Source organism: Mirounga leonina, unplaced genomic scaffold (genome assembly GCF_011800145.1).
Source record: "Mirounga leonina isolate KUSES-001 unplaced genomic scaffold, KU_Mleo_1.0 Mir_101799, whole genome shotgun sequence".
In the NCBI taxonomy this organism is placed as follows: domain Eukaryota; kingdom Metazoa; phylum Chordata; class Mammalia; order Carnivora; family Phocidae; genus Mirounga; species Mirounga leonina.
The window spans coordinates 2626683-2638202 of record NW_023270210.1 but is presented as its reverse complement, the minus strand read 5'-3'; the positions used below and the strand labels follow the sequence as shown (position 1 = coordinate 2638202).

Here is an 11520-nt window from a genome sequence, read left to right as displayed (position 1 = left end):
TTCCTTCCCTCTATTCATCTTGGGCTTTGGTCTGCTTTTTTTAGTTCCTTTCAGTATAAGATTAGATTTCTTATTTGAGATTTTTCTTGTTTCTTGAGGTAGGCTGTATCATTACAAATTTCCCTCTTAGCACTGCTTGCACTGCAACCCAGAGGTTTTGGACTGTTCTCATTTTACTGTCTCCATGTGTTTTTAATTTCCTCTTTGATTTCTTTGTTGACCCATTGGCTGTTTAGTACCATGTTGTTTAGCCTCCACATGTTTGTGGTTTTTCCAGTTTTTTCTTGCAGTCGATTTCTATTTGTGGTTAGAAAAATGCATGATATTATTTCAGTATTGTTAAATTTATTGAGACTTGTTTTGTGGCCTAACATGTGATCTATCCTGGAGAATATTCCATGTGCACTTAAAAAGAATGTGCATTCTGTTGTTTTTGGATGGAATGTTGTGTATATATCTGTTAAATCCAACTAGTCTAATGTGTTGTTCAAAGACACTGTTTCTTTATTGATTTTCTGCCTGGATGATCTATCCATTGATGTAAGTGGGGTGTTAAAGTCCCCTACTATTAATATATTAGTGTCAATTTCTCCTTTTATATCTGTTAACATTTGCTTTATGTATTTAGGTGCTCCAATATTGGGTGCATAAATATTTACAATTGTTATATCCTCTTGTTGGATTGACCCCCTGTATCATTATGCATTGCATTTCTTTGTCTCTTGTTATAGTCTTCATTTTAAAGTCTATTTTGTCTCATGTAAGTATTGCTACCCTGGCTTTTTTTTCATTCACATTTGCATGAAATATCTTTTTTCATCTTTTCATTTTTAATCTATATATGTTTTTAGTTCTGAAGTGAGTCTCTTGTAGGCAGCATATAGATGGTCTTGTTCTTTTATCCATTCTGGCACCCTATGACTTTTGATTGGAGCATTTAGACCATTTACATGTAAAGTAATTATTGATAGGTATATATTTATTGCCATTTTGTTAATCGTTTTCTGACTGCTTTGGTAGTTATTCTCTCTTCCTTTCTTTTCTTGCTTCTCTTTCCTTATGATTATGACTTTCTGTAGTGATTTGCTTGGCTTTCTTTCTTTTGTTTTTTGTGTACCTATTATAGGTTTCTGATTTGTGGTTACCATGAGATTGACATATAACATCTTAAGTATATAGCAGTCTATATTAAGTTGATGGTTACTTAAGCTAGAATACATTCTATTTTTTAAGTAGTATGAAATTAACTTCTATTTTTACCTCAAAATAAATGCTTAACACTTTTCCAAAACCAAAACTAAAGGTGAACACTTAGAAAGAAGGGTGGAAGATTAGTTTTTCCTTCCCTGGGGAAGCCAGTAAGGCAGATGTTCTGACATGTGTGGTTCTTCCCACAGGACTAGTCTAGACCAAACCCTCTCCTCAACTTTTCCTCTATTGTCAGTTGTCCTCACCAGGGTTCTGGCTGGCAGGAGGACCCCACACCCCATCTCCACTCCCAGACCAACACAAACAAGGGATTCGAAAAGCTGGGGGAAATCGTTTAACACAGGACCAAACATTCATAGAAAATCCTTTCTAAGGAGATTTAGTGAAGGTATGATCTCTCAGCAGCTGTGCAGTGGTCTCTGCCTGGTCAGTGAGCAATGAGAATGCCAGGCACATTCATATCAGTGACTGGAATTTGCCTTAGCTACAGCCCTGAGTTCACTTCAGGGACGTCTTAAAGTTGAGCTTCAGCTTAAGCAGGTACTTCAGACTTACCTGAGTTATGTTGTAGACAATGTACTCATTATACAGCAGACAGATGTTGTTAACACCAGATGAAATCCCAGTCCCAAAAAGAACTTCTACACCATCCATAGGAACTTCTACACCATCCACAATCCATCCATAGACTAGCAGAAGGGTCAGGGGTAGTTTTGCCCAAACCTTTGGCACTGTGCTTACCCTTGGGTAACTTGCTGATATGCGAAGCATGCATTAGTTCATACATGTTTCCAAGGGCAACTGAATTAGAACACATTCTAAAATAACTTCCTTTTTATTCCCCCCTCTATGTTTTATGTATATTTTGTCATATTTTACATCTTTTTATTCATAATTTTCTTATTTCTAATTATGGCCGTTTTTTTTTTCTATTTAAGAAATCCCTTTAACATTTTTTGTAAGGCTGGTTTAGTGAGGATGCACTTCTTTAAGCTGTGTAGCTTAGCTTAGCTGTGTAGCCTTGGACAACTTGCTTAGCCTTGCTGAATGATAATCTTGCTGGGTAGAGTATTCTTGGTTGTAGGTTTTTTTTTCTTTCAGCACTTTGAATATATCATGCCACTTTCTTCTGGCCTGCAAATTTTCGGCTGAAAAATCAGCTGATTGCTGATGGGTGCTCAATACAGGGGATGTCCTGACAGGGCAACTGGTGCCAAGACCAGCATGGGCTGGGGTGTTCTGGGTCACTCCACACTGGTGGCACCCTGGCAGGGCAACTGGAGCCAATACAGGATGTAGGCCAGGGGTCCCAGTGTATTTCATACAAGAGGTACCCTAGAGGGTAGCTGGAACTAAGATGGGAAAGGGCTGAGGGTTCCTGGGACACCCTGGTGAGGCAGCTTCAGCAAACTAAGAAGTATATCTCAGACCTCAACATAGGGGAGTTCTTAAACCTCCAAAAGCAAGGTAAAAAAAAAGCAATGGATTTGGCTATGTCAAAATTAAAGATTTATTTTCAACAGTGGACACCATAGACAAAGTTAACTGAAGGGTGAGAAAGATATTTGTCATGTCTAAAAACAAAGGAATAATATCTAGGATGGACAAGAAACCTCTTCCAATGAGTAAATGAAAGACAGGAATTCCATTAAGAAAATGAGCAAAGGGTATGATAGGCAACACTGTACCTGGGATTATACACCAAGATCCAAAAGTAGACATGTAAAAAAGTGTTTCATGAAATGGTGTTTTGGAGAATAAGGACAGGAGTATCCTTGATCTCCATCATTAGGTATGTGGAGTAGTAAGCAATAGTTACAAATAAGAAATTATGTTTATGTGCAACCAGAAGGTAGACTTCAAAATATAATGTTGCATGAAAAAAGGGAAGAAAAGGGAAAGGAATGAATGGATATTTAAAATACAATGTTATTTTTTTCAATTAAATACAGCAATGCTATGATTTTTTTCAATGATATACATCTAAACACTCATATGGAAATTGGATTGGAAGGACATACACTAAATACACAAGAGTGGGCTAAGAACAGAAATTGGAAAGGGGATGGGAAATGAAATGAAAAACAATAGAAGAAAATAAAACAAAGGGCACCCCACACCATTCAATGACATTGGTGTGCTTTGAACTACGGAGTATGATCAATTTGGTTCTGTGCATCCAAAGATCTAAAGGGAGAAAACAAGGCCACACAAAGACTGAAAATCAAGTGTAGTCAACACCTTGACAATCCTTAAACCACAATTCATTCATTTATTCAACAAATATTTATTGAGCACTTGATTTGTGCTGGGCACCGCTCTGAATGCTTGAGATGCAACAATGAACAAAACAGACAAAGTTTCCTGCCCTGTGGAGCTTCCCTTCCAATAGGAAACAGACAATAAATGATAAATATAATAACTAAATTACTTAGCATGTTAGAAGATAATGAGTGCTATTTAAGAAAAGAACAACACAGAATTAAAAGTATCAGGAGTGTTGGGGGTGGAGCTACAACTTTGAGCCAGATGGTCAGGGTAAGCCTCATTGAGCATCTTACATTGGAACGGGGACTTGAAGGAGGCGAGGAAGTTTGCATTGAAGATCCAGGCAGAGTGACCAGCCAGTGACAAGGCCTTGAGGCAGGGGCATTCCTGGCACGTTAGAGGACCAGGAAGGAGGCCAACATGACTGGAGCTGAGTGAACCAAGGAGAGAGTAGGAGGAGGAGAGGGCAGAGAGGTGATGGAAGCCAGATTGTGTAGGGCTTTACACGGCCATTGTAAGAATTTTGGCTTTTACTTTGAGGGACAAAACTACAAAGCCATTGCAGTTTTGAGTGAAGAAGTGACATAACAATGATAAAAAAAACTCATATGTAGACTTTACAGATACCAACATATTTAATCCTCACAGCATTCCTCTGGCAAATAGGTACTATTACCATTGATATTTTTCAAACAAGGAAAGTGAGGCAGGCAAGGCTAGGCAAGTTGTCCAAGGCTACACAACTAATATGTGGAAGAGCCAGGCTGCAAAACCAGGTAATCTGGCCCCAAAGTCCACCCACTTACTCACTGCAGAGAGTCCTTCTAATGGGACTTTGGTTTTAAAAGGCTCACTTCAGCTGCTACCATCAAGTGTAGTGTGCAGGCATACCATGTGTTAGTATGTCCATCACCACCAGCTTCCCCTCAGCACAGGAAGAGATCACTGTGTGCAGATGAGCACCAGATGATGTCTTTGGCTTGCATCCAGGAGCCATAGCGATCATGGTTGCAAAATGCCTATCTTTAACTACTGGAATCATGCTCAGAGTTTTGCCCAAGATTAGAAACTCTCAAGAGAGAGGCCAACTGAGACTACATCTGAATTATGTCTCTGCATCACATACACCGTGGGCTGTAAATTCATCAACAGACAGCATCAATCACTCTCCTCCCTCCCGTCCCATGTCTTTTGCCAGCAAGTATATTTGAATGTGAGTTAAAGTCCCAGAAGACAATGACTCCTCTGTCCAACTATTGCTGATTTGCTTGTTCCTCCCTCCATTTTCCCCTTGCCAGAGAGGACACTTGCTCATGACACTTGCCTGCTTCTTCCCACCTTTACTTCCTTTCTAGAACTTGCACTCACCCTGGCTCTCTGGCACCAGTTTGTCACTCCTTTTATTTCCACTAGGCCTTGGCCTGATGCATACCACAAACTGGGAACTTTTCCAGGTATCTCCTGCATCCTTTATTTCCTGAACTTGGTCCTTGTTATTTGTACCCATTCCTTTGTGTATAATTCTCTTGGAATCTCCTCCCTAAAATACAGTTCCTCTTCTGGAAGATTTCTTTTGCCAAAGCAGAAAACTGTGTTTCTTAGCTAATTGCATTGTTTTTCACATTTCTTAAATGAAAACAAACTGCTCTATGTGGTAGTTTCATTCAAAAATATAGACAGAGAATTATAAGGGAGTAGAAATCAAGAGCTTCAGCTCTAGCACATCTGAGACACTTTGAGCTTCTGTAAATTGGAGATAATAATTTTCAACCTCCCAGTTTACACAGTTGTGAAAATCAAATACAATATGAAAATGACCATTGCAAAGGATGTTCATGGTTAATATAAAATTAATTTTCATAGCAAACACTGTGGGAATCTGAGATTTCACTTTTGATGATTAATTCCATCTATGTTAGGATTGAATCAGCAGGTGCTCAGTGAATGCTTGGGCATTCAAGTGAATCAACAAAGTGGTGTGAAATGCTATGTATTGCTTGTGTTTCAAAGCATTTTAGACCACAGTTAGCTAAGTGCAGGTGGGTGGGTGCTTGGTGGTGACAATAATGGAAATGATGATAATCAACTTGTTCTGTTGCCCTAAGCCTGTCAGTACTACAAGAAACTACCTTGTTCTACAGGCTGGGAATACTCTAGGACAGAAATGGCTTGCTCCTGTCAGCGTTTTCCCCAGCAGCAAGCACAGTGTTTGGCACATAATAGTGGCTCATGATTGTTTTTAATAAAAGAATGAATGAATAACCAGATAAAATATAGTATTATGCCTGGCAATATGATTGAGAACAAAGTGCTGTGGAAATAGCACTGAACATGGAGTCAGAGCCCCTAGGTTTTCATCCTGATCTGTAAATTCCATGTGTGGCTTTATGCAAGTCCCTTCCCTCCCCTTTTCCTTACACATATCTGGAAAACAATGGGGTGATTGTGGAGAGGGTGGAGAGAGTGATGGACTAGGTGATTTCTAAGGGCTCTTATTGACTTGATGTCCTATGACAAGAGTGACCACAACTTGCTAAATGGTGAATTGATCGAGTACAGGGAGTTGGGATATGGTTGTGGAGCAAGCCATCATGGAATCCAAGTTTTACCCCCTATCAGAGAATGTGAATGATAGGACAGTGTCTCAGACCCTGTAGCCTCAAAGGAAAAGGCAACAGTCCTTGTCATTGTTATAGCCCTGTCTTTGCCATGCAGAACAATGGTACTAACTGAGGCTAGAAGCCAATATAACTCGACAAATATATCACTCTGATGCAGATCTTTGGCAGAGGAGAGGGAAACACCAAAGACCTGGGGAACTGGAAGTAAAATCAAGGTTAAACCCTTCCTTAGAACATAGGACCCCAAAAAGTTGGAACTGGAAGGGAAGGCTCTTAGCAACCATCTAATTCAACCTCTTAATTTGAAAGGATAACAAAACAGGTCAAGATTAAGGGAGGGCACTTGACTAAAGTCACACACACAGTACAAGACAGAATCAGAACTAGACCCAGGCCTGTTGATTTCAAATGCCACAGCTGTGTCTTCAAATAGGAAGTCCACAGAACTCCTCTCTCTCTCTTTCTCTCTCTCTCAATTTCCCTTTCTCCTTATATTCATAAAAGGATGAGTCCATGAATAATTTAGATTTGGAATAGAGAGTATGACCTGGGCATAGCTCACAAAGGAAGGGAACAAAATGATGAAAAATTTGAACTTTTCCTCCAGAAATTTTAAAAATTTGCCTGCATTCTCAAGTGGTGATCAGACTCCACGTTAAGAACCCATGTAGTATAAGAGGCTATAGAATCCTCAAAAGTTGGGGAAGGAAGGGACTCTATCAGTGAGTCCCTCTGACAGCTCTGCTGTTTGACCATTTTCTTTATTAGAACATTTTCCTGATATTCTAATCACATCAAGATTGTATTGCTTTTGGCCAAAAGCCATTATAATACTCAGAGTAAAGTGGTTATGATGTCAGCTTTAAAATAAGTTGGGAGGATTAAAATAGACCAAATGAGAATGAGCTTCTAAGAGTAAGAAGGGGTCATATTTTAAGATTGTGTTCATAAAAGAAGTCATCCAATTTATGCATCTCTAGTCATTTTATCTGCAACATTTAAACAGTTTTCACTTGGATTTCTGATATCATCATTGCAAAAAAAAAAATGCTACAGCTTGTGCCTGCATTCATCTTGTATAGTACTTCACTTGTTTTTTCTGATGTTGTTTTATAGTTAAATTAAAAAGCACTGATAAAAATTTCTTGAATGAATCTAAATTCATAGGGACAGAGAAAAGAGTAAATATGGAAAGTTTTCTCTTTCTTTTTTTAAAGATTTATTTATTTATTTTGGTGGGGGAGCAAGAGGCTGAGGGAGAGGGAGAGAATTCTCAAGCAGACTCCCGGCTCAGTGTGGAGTCCAATGCGGGGCTCAATCTCAGGACCCTGAGATTGTGACCTGAGCCAAAATCAAGACTTGGACACTTAACTGACTGAGCCACTCAGGTGCCCTGGAAGGTCTTTTCATAGAGGCAGAATTGCTGGGGTGAGAGTATCCATCTGTAAAACTTGAGTAGTGAATTCATAGAAGTTTGCCTGAGATTGGAAAGGTAAGATAAAGTGAAGATTAACACAAATCTGTAAGTTTGTGTTCCAAGTAGCCAGTCTGTGGGACCCTACTTTTTAAATATGTATATCTTTTTTAATCAATTGTTTTTAATAGCTTTATTGAGGTTTAATTGACATGCAATTAAATATGCATATTTAAATATTTGATTTAAGTTTTGACATATGTACATATATATATGTACTATGAAATCATCACCACAATGAAGATAGTGAACACATCCATTACCCTCAAAAGTTTTCCTCATTCTCCTAAAACCCTTCCTTTCCATACCTCCCCATAACCCAATGCCCAGACAAACATTGATCTGCTTTCTGTCACCATTGACTAGTTTGCATTTTATATAAATAGAATCATTGCAGCATGTACTCTTTTTGTCTAGCTTTTTTCACTCAGCATAATTATATTGAGTTTCACCCATGCCGTAGCATGTATCAATAGTTATTTTTATTGCTGAGTAGTATTCCATTTTATGTATGTACCACAATTTGTTTATTCATTCACTTGTTGATGGACATCTGGATTGTCCATTCCAGTTTTTTATTACAAATAAGGTTACTGTTAGCATTTGTTACAAGTCTTGAGTCAACAGATCTTTTAGTTACTTGGGTAAATACCTAGGAGTAGTATGCCTAGGAGTCATATGCCTAATAGTATGGTAGATGTATGTTTGTTTAACTTTTAAAGAAACTGATGAAATATTTTCCAAAGTGGTTGTACCATTTGATATTCCCCAAAGCAATATATGAGTGTCCCACTTGTTCCATATCCTTGCCAACACTTGTTGTAATCGGTCTTGGAATGTTAGCCATTCTAGTGAGTGGGTATATACATCTTATTGGGGTTCTAATTTGCATTTAATTAATGACTAATGATATTTAGCATCTTTTCATGTGCTTATTTGCCATCAACATATCTTCTTTGGTGAAATGTCTTTTCAAATCTTTTACTCATTTTATTCATTGGGTTGTTTGTCTTCTTATCATTGAATTATAAGAGTACTTTATACATTCTGTATATAAGTCCATTCTCAGATATACGATTTGCAAATATTTTCTCCAATTCTATGTCTTATCTTTTCCTTCTCTTAACAGTCTTTCAATGAGTAAAAGTTTTTAATTTTGATAAAGGTCAATTCATCCAAATTTTCTTTTATGGATCATACTTTTTTGTACCCTATCAAATAATTTTTTGCTTAACTAACCCAAGTTCTCAACAATTTTATCTTATATTTTTTCCAGAAGTTTTATAGTTTTAGGTTCTACATGTAGGCCTATGATTCATTTTGACTTATTTTTTTTTTATATGTACAAGGTATGGGTCAAAGTTCTTTCTTCTTTTTTTGCATATGGTTATCCAATTGCCCCAACGCTATTTATTGTTGAAAAGACCATACTTTCTCTACTGAATGGCGTTTGCACCTTTGTCAAAAATCAATTGGCCATAATATGTGGGTCTATTTCTGTACTATCTGTTCTGTTCCACTTCTCTATCTATATGCCAATACCACACTGCTTTGATTAATATGGCTTTGTAATACTATCTCTTGAAATCAACTAAAGTAAGTCCTACATCTTTGTTTCCAAAATTGGTTTGGCTATTGTGGGACATTTGCACTTCCATGGGAACTTTAAGATTAGCTTGTCAATTTCCACACAAATGCCTTTTAAGATTATGATTGAGATTGCATTACATTTATAGGTCAATTTGGGGATAAGTGACATTTAATAATATTGAGTCTTTTATCCCGTGAACACAACACATCTATCAATTTTTTAAGGTATTCTTTAATTTATCTCAATGATGTTTATTAGTTTTCATTGCACAGGTCCTGAGTATTTCATATTTTTATGACATTGTAACTGGAAATTTTTTTTCAATTTCCAATTGCTCATTGTTAGTATATAGAAATTCAGTTGGTTTTTGTATACTGATCTGGTATCCTGCAATCTTGCCAAACTCACTTATCTGTTCTAATAGTCTTTGTAGAAGTCATAGAATTTGCTACATAGATGAACATGTCATCTTCAAAGGACAGTTTTGATCATTCTTCCTTTCTAATATGGCCTATTATTTCTTGTTTTTGTCTTGTTTTATTTTGTTTATTGCACTGGCTAGACTCTTCAGTACAACATTGAATAGAGATGGTGAGAGCTGACATCCTTGTCTTGTTCTTGATCTTAAGGGAAAGCATTCAGTCTTTCACATTTAAGTATGATGTTGGCTGTAAGTTTTGCATGAATGTCTTTTATCAAGTTGTAACCAGCTGTTTTTAATTTTAAAAGAAATACAGTGGAATACTCCTGACAGTGTGGTGGATTAGTATTCTGAAATACTTTCTTGCTCCACAAACCAATATCTGGATAAATTATAGCAAATTTCCATATAAATGTATAACTGACCTTGCAAGAAAATAAAGAAAACCAATCACCAGGAGCTAAAACCAGAGCAACAAGTGAAGATAGAAAGAGGCCTGGGGTCATTTTCCAATTCCAGAAGCATTATATCCTTGGGTTTTAATAGCTGACAGCCTCTCTGGCTGATCCACCTCAGCCTCCCTCAGAAACTCTCTTCTTCTACCTGCTTTTAAACATTAGTGTTTTTCAGGGCTCTCTCCTAGGATTTCTTCTTTTCTCACTCCCTGGTTGACCTCATATATTACAATTTCAAGTATCACCTCAATGCTAATGACATGAAAATCTTTATCTACCATGTTCTTTCCTGAACTATCTTTCCTATCCAACTTCCTAGAGAATATGATCTTGACTCTGATGTACTACATATCCTTTAAACTCATATCAAAACTTCATCTTTCCTCTGCCTGTGTCTGTTCCTGTTTCCACCTCAGTTATTGACACTTTAATTTTTGAGTCATCCATGGTTCTTTTTACCTCTCTCACCCTTCCATATCTGATTATTTTTAGCTCAACCTTCCAAGTATCCCTTGAGCCAAATAGTAGTTCAGGTGAAAGTTGGCTAATTTATTTTTCTGTTTTTTTTTTTTTTTAATTAAATTTTAGGTAGTTAACATACAGTGCAATATTGGTTTCTGGAATAGAATTCAGTGTTTCATCATTTACATACAACACCCAGTGCTCATCATAACAGGTGCCCTCCTTAATACACATCACCCATCTAGCCCATCCCCCACCCATCTCACTCCTCAGACCCTCAGTTTGTTCTCTATCTTTGAGAGTTTCTTATGGCTTGTTTCCCTCTCTCCTTTTTTATTTTTCCCCTTCCCATATGTTCATCTGTTTTCCATCCATGTCACTGCAAATGGCAAGATTTCATTCTTTTTGATGGCTGACTAATATTCATTGTATGTATACCACATCTTCTGTACCCATTCATCAGTCGATGGATATTTGGGCTCTCTCCATAGTTTGGCTATTGTTTATAATGCTGCTATAAACACTGGGGTGCATGTATCCCTTGAATCTGTATTTTATTTTATCGAAGGGGGCACTGGGACCAACAATCACTAGTTGCACAGGTACCAAAAAATTATGCTTCTGAAATCTCTTGATGTCAATTCTGCAAGAAGAGCAATGGAGCTGCCCTACATGTGCCACTCACAACAGAAGTCCTTTTTTACTACTTGACCATTTTAAAGATAGAAATACTGTGTTGCAAATATCTTCTCCGATTCTGTAGGCTGCTATTTAGTTTTGTTGATTGTTTCCTTCACTGTGCAGAAGGTTTTTTTTTATTTTGATGAAGTCTCAATTGTTTATTTTTGCTTTTGCTTCCCTTGCTTCAGGAGCTATATCTAGTAAGAAGTTGCTGTGGTTGATGTCAAAGAGATTACTGCCTGTGTTCTCCTCTAGGATTTTAATGGTTTCTTGTCTCACATTTAGGTCTTTCATCCATTTTGAATTTATTTTAGTGTGTGGTGTAAGAAAGTTGTCCA

General features: G+C 37.4%; 1 non-coding gene across 1 annotated transcript; it reads right to left on the bottom strand.

Moving 5' to 3' along the window:
- Positions 1-11068: 11068 nt before the first annotated feature.
- Positions 11069-11202, bottom strand: LOC118015291. Its single transcript, XR_004680607.1, has one exon. It is a non-coding gene; the product is annotated as a U11 spliceosomal RNA (small nuclear RNA).
- Between the last annotated feature and the right edge of the window lie 318 nt (positions 11203-11520).